Source organism: Somniosus microcephalus, chromosome 13 (assembly GCF_052327205.1).
Source record: "Somniosus microcephalus isolate GS21.2 chromosome 13, FLI_Smic_1.0, whole genome shotgun sequence".
NCBI classification, from domain to species: Eukaryota; Metazoa; Chordata; class Chondrichthyes; order Squaliformes; family Somniosidae; genus Somniosus; species Somniosus microcephalus.
Genome location: NC_140999.1, coordinates 94,754,768 through 94,762,596, shown reverse-complemented (window position 1 = coordinate 94,762,596; position 7,829 = coordinate 94,754,768). Strand labels below are relative to the sequence as shown.

Here is a 7,829-nt window from a genome sequence, read left to right as displayed (position 1 = left end):
CTCCGATTAAAGTGACAGTGCCCCACACACCCCCATTAAAGTGACAGTGCCTGACACTCACCCATTAAAGTGACAGTGCCCCACACACACGCCCATTAAAGTGACAGTCCCCCACACACAACCATTAAAGTGACAGTGCCCACACACACCCATTAAAGTGACAGTCTCCCACACGCACCCATTAAAGTGACAGTGCCCCACACACACCCATTAAAGCGACAGTGCCCCACACACACCCATTAAAGTGACAGTGCCCCACACAGACGCCCATTAAAGTGACAGTCCCCCACACACTCCCATTAAAGTGACAGTGCCCACACACACCCATTAAAGTGACAGTGCCTGACATTCGCCCATTAAAATGTCAGTGCCCCACACACACCGATTAAAGTGACAGTGCCCCACACACCCCCATTAAAGTGACTGTGCCTGACACTCACCCATTAAAGTGACAGTGCCCCACACACCCATTAAAGTGATAGTGCCCGACACACACCCATTAAAGTGACGGTGCCCCACACACACCCTTTCAATTGACGGTGCCCCACACACACCCATTAAAGTGACAGTGCCTGACACACACCCATTAAAGTGACAGTGCCCCACACACACCCATTAAAGTGACAGTGCCTGACACACACCCATTAAAGTGACAGTGCCCCACACACACCCATTAAATTCACAGTGCCTGACACACACCCATTAAAGTGACAGTGCCTGACACACACCCATTAAAGTGACAGTGCCCCATACACACCCATTAAATTGACAGTGCCTGACACACACCCATTAAAGTGACAGTGCCCCACACACACCCATTAAAGTGACAGTGCCCGACACACACCCATTAAAGTGACGGTGCCCCATACACACCCATTAAAGTGACTGTCCCCCACATATACCCATTAAAGTGACAGTGCTCCACACACACCCATTAAAGAGACAGCGCCCCCCACACACCCATTAAAGTGACAGTGCCACACACACACACCCAATAAAGTAACAGTCCCCCACACATACCCAATAAAGTGACAGTGCCCCACACACACCCATTAAAGTGACAGTGCCCCACACAAACCCATTAAAGTGACAGTGCCTGTAAGGGGTTTTTGATCGACATGGTCTCTCTCTCTCTCTCTAGAGGCCTCTCTCTATTGCACAGTAATTCACCGAGTGGTTCGACCCACTCACCCCCTAGGTTCTATACACTGGACTTTGAGGCAGGAACTGCAATGCAGAGAATACCCTATCGACCAGGTTTAATGAAACGAAATGAAATTTTATTGCACAAAGGAAAAATTGAAATGTAAGCCAATAAGGTACATGGGATGGAAAAACAATTCATAATACAGTACTAACCAACATATCTACAGGCATATTACGCTTTACAAGGTTCATCATGAAATAGGGAAGCACACGGAACATCGAGGGACAACAACTCATTGTTAATTATTCCCCGAAGTGCCCACCCCCTAAACCTAGCTAGATTAGATTATGAGGGGCCAGAAACATGCTCACCAATCCCAGTTAGAAACATAGAGGTTTTGAAGTCTGCGTTTTGGTCCTCTCAGGCATCCTGTCTCCATGTGGTCAGCAGAATACAGCGGGCTGCGACACACTCTTTCCTCCCTCGAGGTAATGGACTCGGACAGGCTGGATGTTAGCAGGCCTGGACATCGGTGTGGAGAGAGGCCATCTGTTTTACCATTACCATATGGGTTTCTTCTCGTCTCGTCAACGTCCCAGGGTTGGTCGATGATCTCCCGACATTTACCCCGGGGCTGGATGCTGACTTGATCTCCCCTCTCGAACCCCTCTCTCCCTCTCGAGCTTCTCTCCGAACTCGAATCTCGATCCTCCGAACCCGATCCTCTCCTCGATCGTCTCCACTCGAACTCTGCACCAATGAAGCTGATGCTCCTCAATGGCTACCTCAATCGCCACCCGATGAAGCTGCCTCCCAACTCCACCGCTTAAAGATGACTCCCCAGGTCTCCAGTTATACTTATTCATGGAGGCCCTTATCTCCCGCCAAATGAAGGTTAGTCTTTGTTTAACTTTTGGCGGGCTTGTAGCACAGCGGGGTAGTCTTTGTTTTTAAAGTATCTTCGGGATGGCCGGTAACTGCCATCTCTGGTCTGGAATGACCCTGTATTGTCTTTAATGTCCCTCTTCGAACTTGAATCTGTTCCCCTTTGTCTGGGTAAACATTTAGATGGCCCTTATCTACAGGTCGATCTGATCGGATCTGCATCCAATCTATATGTATGGGGCTCTGTCTGGTTTTGTTTTCCCTGAAACTGCCTTCCAGAACCTACTGTGGGCTGAATCCACAAAAGCTATCTGGGGACTGCAGGAACCATTTTAAAGTGTCCCAAAAGCTGGTCACGGGGTCTGGCGGCCATTTTGTGGATCCCATTTTCTGTGCTTCTTTTAAAAACAGTCTTTAAAATCAAGGCCTTTTTCTGCCAATAGACCCTTATAGGACAATGTTCAATTTTGCGAATTCTACATGCCTGACACTCACCCATTAAAGTGACAGTGCCCCACACAACCATTAAAGTGACAGTGCCTGACACACACCCATTAATGTGACGGCGCCCCACACACCCATTAAAGTGACAGTGCCTGACACACACCCATTAAAGTGACAGTGTCCCACACACACCCATTAAAGTGAAATGCCCCATACACACTGATTAAAGTGACGGTGCCCCACACACACCCATTAAAGTGACAGCGCCCCACACACACCCATTAAAGTGACAGTGCCTGACACACACCCATTTAAGTGACGGTGCCCCACACACACCCATTAAAGTGACAGTGCCACACACACACCCATTAAAGTGATGGTGCCGCACACACACCCATTAAAGTGACGGTGCCCCACACACACACCCATTAAAGTGACAGTGCCCCACACACACACCCATTAAAGTGACAGTGCCCCACACACACGCCCATTAAAGTGACAGTCCCCCACACATACCCATTAAAGTGACAGTGCCCCACACCCACACCCATTAAAGTGACAGTGCCCCACACATACCCATTAAAGTGACAGTGCTCCACACACACACCCATTAAAGTGACAGAGCCCCACACACACGCCCATTAAAGTGACAGTGCCCCACACAAACACCCATTAAAGTGACAGTGCCCCACACACATGCCCATTAATTTGACTGCCCCCCACACATACCCATTAAAGTGACAGTGCCCCACACACACCCATTAAAGTGACAGTGCCCCACACACACCCATTAATGTGACAGTGCCCCACACACACCCATTAAAGTGACGGTGCCTGACACACACCCATTAAAGTGACAGTGCCTGACACATGCCCATTAAAGTGACGGTGCACGACAGCCACCCATAAAGTGACAGTGCCCCACACACACCCATTAAAGTGACAGTGCCCCACACACATGCATTAAAGTGATAGTGCCCCACACACACCAATTAAAGTGACAGTGCCTGACACACACCCATTAAAGTGATGGTGCCCCTCACACACCCATTAAATTGACAGTGTCCCGCACACACTCATTAAAGTGACAGTCCCCCACACATACCCATTAAAGTGACAGTGCCCCACACACACCCATTAAAGTGACAGTGCCCCACACACACCCATTGAAGTGACAGTGCCCCACACACATGCCCATTAAAGTGACAATGCCCCACACACACCCATTAAAGTGACAGTGCCCCACACACACCCATTAACGTGACAGTGCCCCACACACACCCATTAAAGTGACGGTGCCCGACACACACCCATTAAAGTGACAGTGCCCCACACACACCCATTAAAGTGACAGTGCCCCACACACATGCCCATTAAAGTGACAGTGCCCCACACACACCCATTGAAGTGACAGTGCCCCGCACATGTGCCCATTAAAGTGACAGTGCCCCACACATACCCATTAAAGTGACAGTGCCCCACACATACCCATTAAAGTGACAGTGCCCCACACTCACCTATTAAAGTGACAGCGTTACACACAGACACACATCGCACTTCCAAACTCTCACACTACATCCCCTGTAATCAGGACAATCTCTTCAAACAGTGGTTTCTGTGCAATTCTATCTCTCTCCCCTCCCTCTCCCCCATCTAAGGCTCAGACACTCTTTTCCCACCCCATACATTTATCTCTGTCCCTCCCCTATCTTTAACAGGCCCTGGGCCCCAGCATGGATGCAATAAAATAAATCTTGGAACTTGTTCCTCAGAGACAACAACAACAATTTGCATTTATATAGCACATTTAATGTAGTAAAATGTCCCAAGGCACTACACAGGAGCATTATGAAACTACATTTTGACACCGAGCCATCTATGGCAATATTAGGACAGATGACCCAAAGCTTGGTCAAAGAGGTTGGTTTTAAGCAGCATCTTAAAGGAGGAAGGAGAGGTGGAGAGATGGAGAGGTTTAGGTGGTGAATTTAGAGCTTAGGATCTAGACAGCTGAAGGCACGGCCGCCAATGGTGGGATAAAGGATATCTGGGATGCGCATGAGGCCAGAATTGGAGGAGCACAGATTTCTCGCAAGTTTGTAGGGCTGGAGGAGGTTAGAGATAGGGAGGAGCGAGGCCAATGACGAAATTGAAAATAAGGATGAGAATTTTAAAACTGAGGCGTTGTCAAACCAGGAGACAATGTAGGTCAGCAAGCACAGGAGTGATGGGTGAACGGAACTTGGTGCGAATTAGGATACACACAGCTAGGGTTGCGAAGGGGTAGAAAGTTTCCGGTAAATTTCCGGAAATTTTCCACGGAAAGTTTAGCTTGGGAATTTTGGGAATTTTGCCCAATAAAGCACATGCTCGCATAATATTGTTTTTTTTTTGTATTTCTTTCATTTTTTTCACAGGTCCTCTCTTAAAATTACTAACAGAGCTGGAATCTTAATTATTAAGGAATTTCTTAATCAATATATGTTTAACTTCTTACTTGGCTTGTTTTAATAATTACAAGTTTTGTGTGTGACTGTGAACAAAGGTGTCCTGATTGGTTGGATGAGTGGATGAGTGATTAGCTCCCTCTATTGGTGATGTAGCATCATGCATGCACAGGTCATGCTTCCATCACATGGAGCATCAGGAAAAATTTACTCACCCTGTTGCAATCGTGCTGATCGACCACAGTTCGACACAGAGACAAATGCCCTTTATTTCTCTGCATAGAACAATGCCACATTTACCATCGGATGTGTGGAAGCCTTTTACCCCAGGCATTAAAGATGGAAAGACTGTGTACATGTTCAAACACTGTACAAAGCCATATGTAAAGAATGCCACAAAGATGCAGCAGCATTTATCCAAATGCAACAACTTCACTCAAAGCTCACAGCAGTCAGGCCTCAGTTCCTCTGTTTCCATTCAAGAAGATGATGGTTCACATTCAGCATCAGGCTCTTTATCATCAGCAACTTCTGGCCCACTTGGAAGGTTCTTTGACACAATGGATAACCATAGCCAGGAGAATGCCTTCCTCGAGCTGTATATGCGACAGGCTCACCCCTCATGCTCACAGCCAATGTGTACTGGAAGAGATTTTTCAATGTTATTCGCCCTGCATACTGTCCTCCCACCAGATATGCTTTGTCTACTTATTGCTGGAGGCTGAGTATAACAGAGTCCAAGGAAAGCTCAAGGAAATGATAGAGATGGCAGGCTGTGTTGCAGTTATCTCAGATGGTTGGTCAAATGTACGAGAGGAGTGCATCATAAACTACATCGTCTCCACTCCTCTCCCAGTGTTCTTCAAGAGCACAGATACGAAGGACAACAGACACACAGGCACATGCATTGCTGATGAGCTGAAAGCGGTCATCATGATCTTGGATCACAAAAGGTCTTTGCAGTAGTTACTGACAATGCTGCAAATATGAAGGCTGCTTGGGCTCAAGTGGAGGAGGCCGACCCTCATATTACATTTATTGGGTGCGCAGTTCATGGGCTCAACCTGCTCCTCAAGGACATCATGGGTTTCAGAACCATGGAAATACTGTACAAGAGAGCCAAGCAAGTTGTTAAGTATGTCAGGGGAAAACAGGTAGTTGCAGCAACCTACAACTCCAAGCAAACGACAAAGAACAAGAACACCACACTGAAGCTGCCCAGCAACACTAGATGGGGTGGCGTTATCATAATGTACAACAGCCTTCTGGAGGGTAAGGAGTCATTGCAAGAAATGGCAATATCCCAGTCTGGGGATATGGAAACCACCATCAAGAAAATACTGCTGGATGATGTGTTTCGGGAGAGAGTGGTTAGCAGCCTTAAACTACTCTCACCAGTAGCATCTGCAATTGCTCAGATTGAAGAAGATGATGCTGTCTTGTCAGATGTTCTCAGGCTTTTTGCTGATTTAAAAGAACATATCAGCATTGCCCTACCCACATCCCTGCTGCTCAAAGCAGAGGAGAAGGCAATTGTTCAATTCATACAGACGCGTCAAGAATTTTGTGTCAAGCCGATTCATGCTGCAGCATACATGCTGGACCCAAAGCATGTTGGGAGACCAATACTTTCTGGAGAACAGATCAACAGCGCTTACAGTGTGATTTCTACCCTCTCACGCCACCTCAATCTGGACGTGGGCAAAGTTCTGGGAAGTCTGGCAAAGTTCTCTACCAAGCAAGGTCTTTGGAATGGGGATGGGATATGGGAAACATGCAAGCATATCAGTGCACATACCTGGTGGAAGGGACTTTGAGCATCTGAGGCCCTGTCACCCATTGCATCGGTGATACTCCAAATCCCACCTTCATCAGCGGCCTCTGAACGAAACTGGTCACTTTTTGGGATACGCATACAAAGCTGCGCAACAGGCTGACTAACAAGAGAGTCGAGAAACTGGTGGTTATCCGGGCAAACCTACAACTTATTGAGCCAGATACAGAAGTGTCCACCACATAGCTAGACAGTGACACAGAGGAGGAAATGGACATGTCAGAGTCAGAGTGAGAGAATCAGGAGTGTTATGTCCGCGCCTCAATAATACACAGACTTCGGGAGAACAGTTTAACAGGTACTTTACTGAACAGGAGGCAGCGTCAGACTGAAAAAACAGAAGACTGCTAGGGCCTTTTATACAGGGGTGGTCACTGCAAGTACTGCAGTCTAAGACCAGTTATTCCCTTAAAGGTACATACACAACAATTCCTCCCCTTTTAGATAAACAGTACATAACATTCATTTAACAACTAAATAATAACTAATTACAATTACAATTTTCTCGGTACTATATACACCAACTGAAATAGTCATTTATAAGTTCAGTCTTTGAGGAGGCTTCCTGATCCTGACTGGATAGCGCCTTTCTCGAGTATCCTGTTCTGGCGGTGGAGTCAATTCTGGCTCATTGTCATTGGTTGGTTCATCAGCTTCCAATACCCCTGCTTCTGAGGAAGACGCAATCTGTATTTCGGGCTCATTACCAGGTGCACATGCTTGTGGTATAGGTTTGGCTTGTTCCTGTGACTCTAGAATCTGGTCAGCATGGCATCTCACGATGCTCTCTCCAATGTCCACTGTGTACATTAGTGGTCCCTGCTGTGTGCATATCGTTCCTGGCTGCCATTTTTCTGTTCGGTAGTCACGGGCCAAGACTGGTTGCCCTATCTTGAAGCTCCTGGTAGGCTTCTCATTTATGTGCTGGAACTGCTTATCCTCAACATCTCGTCTTATGTTTGGTTTGAGCAAGTCCAAGCGACATCTTAGTCTCCGGTTGAAAACAGTACGGCTGGAGTTTGGTTGGTTACTGCATGTGTCGCATTCCGGTAAGCAAACAAGAAGTTATCCA

At 47.1% G+C, this 7,829-nt stretch overlaps 1 long non-coding RNA gene across 2 annotated transcripts in view; it reads left to right on the top strand.

Annotated features, from left to right (window-relative positions):
• The first annotated feature begins 1,595 nt into the window (after positions 1-1,595).
• The window catches only part of LOC147108495 (uncharacterized), a 70,858-nt gene continuing 64,624 nt past the window's right edge, over positions 1,596-7,829 (top strand). For both annotated transcript variants that reach the window (XR_015080719.1, XR_015080720.1), the window contains exon 1: positions 1,596-2,041. This is a non-coding gene — a long non-coding RNA (uncharacterized LOC147108495). The remainder of the gene's footprint in view (positions 2,042-7,829) is intronic.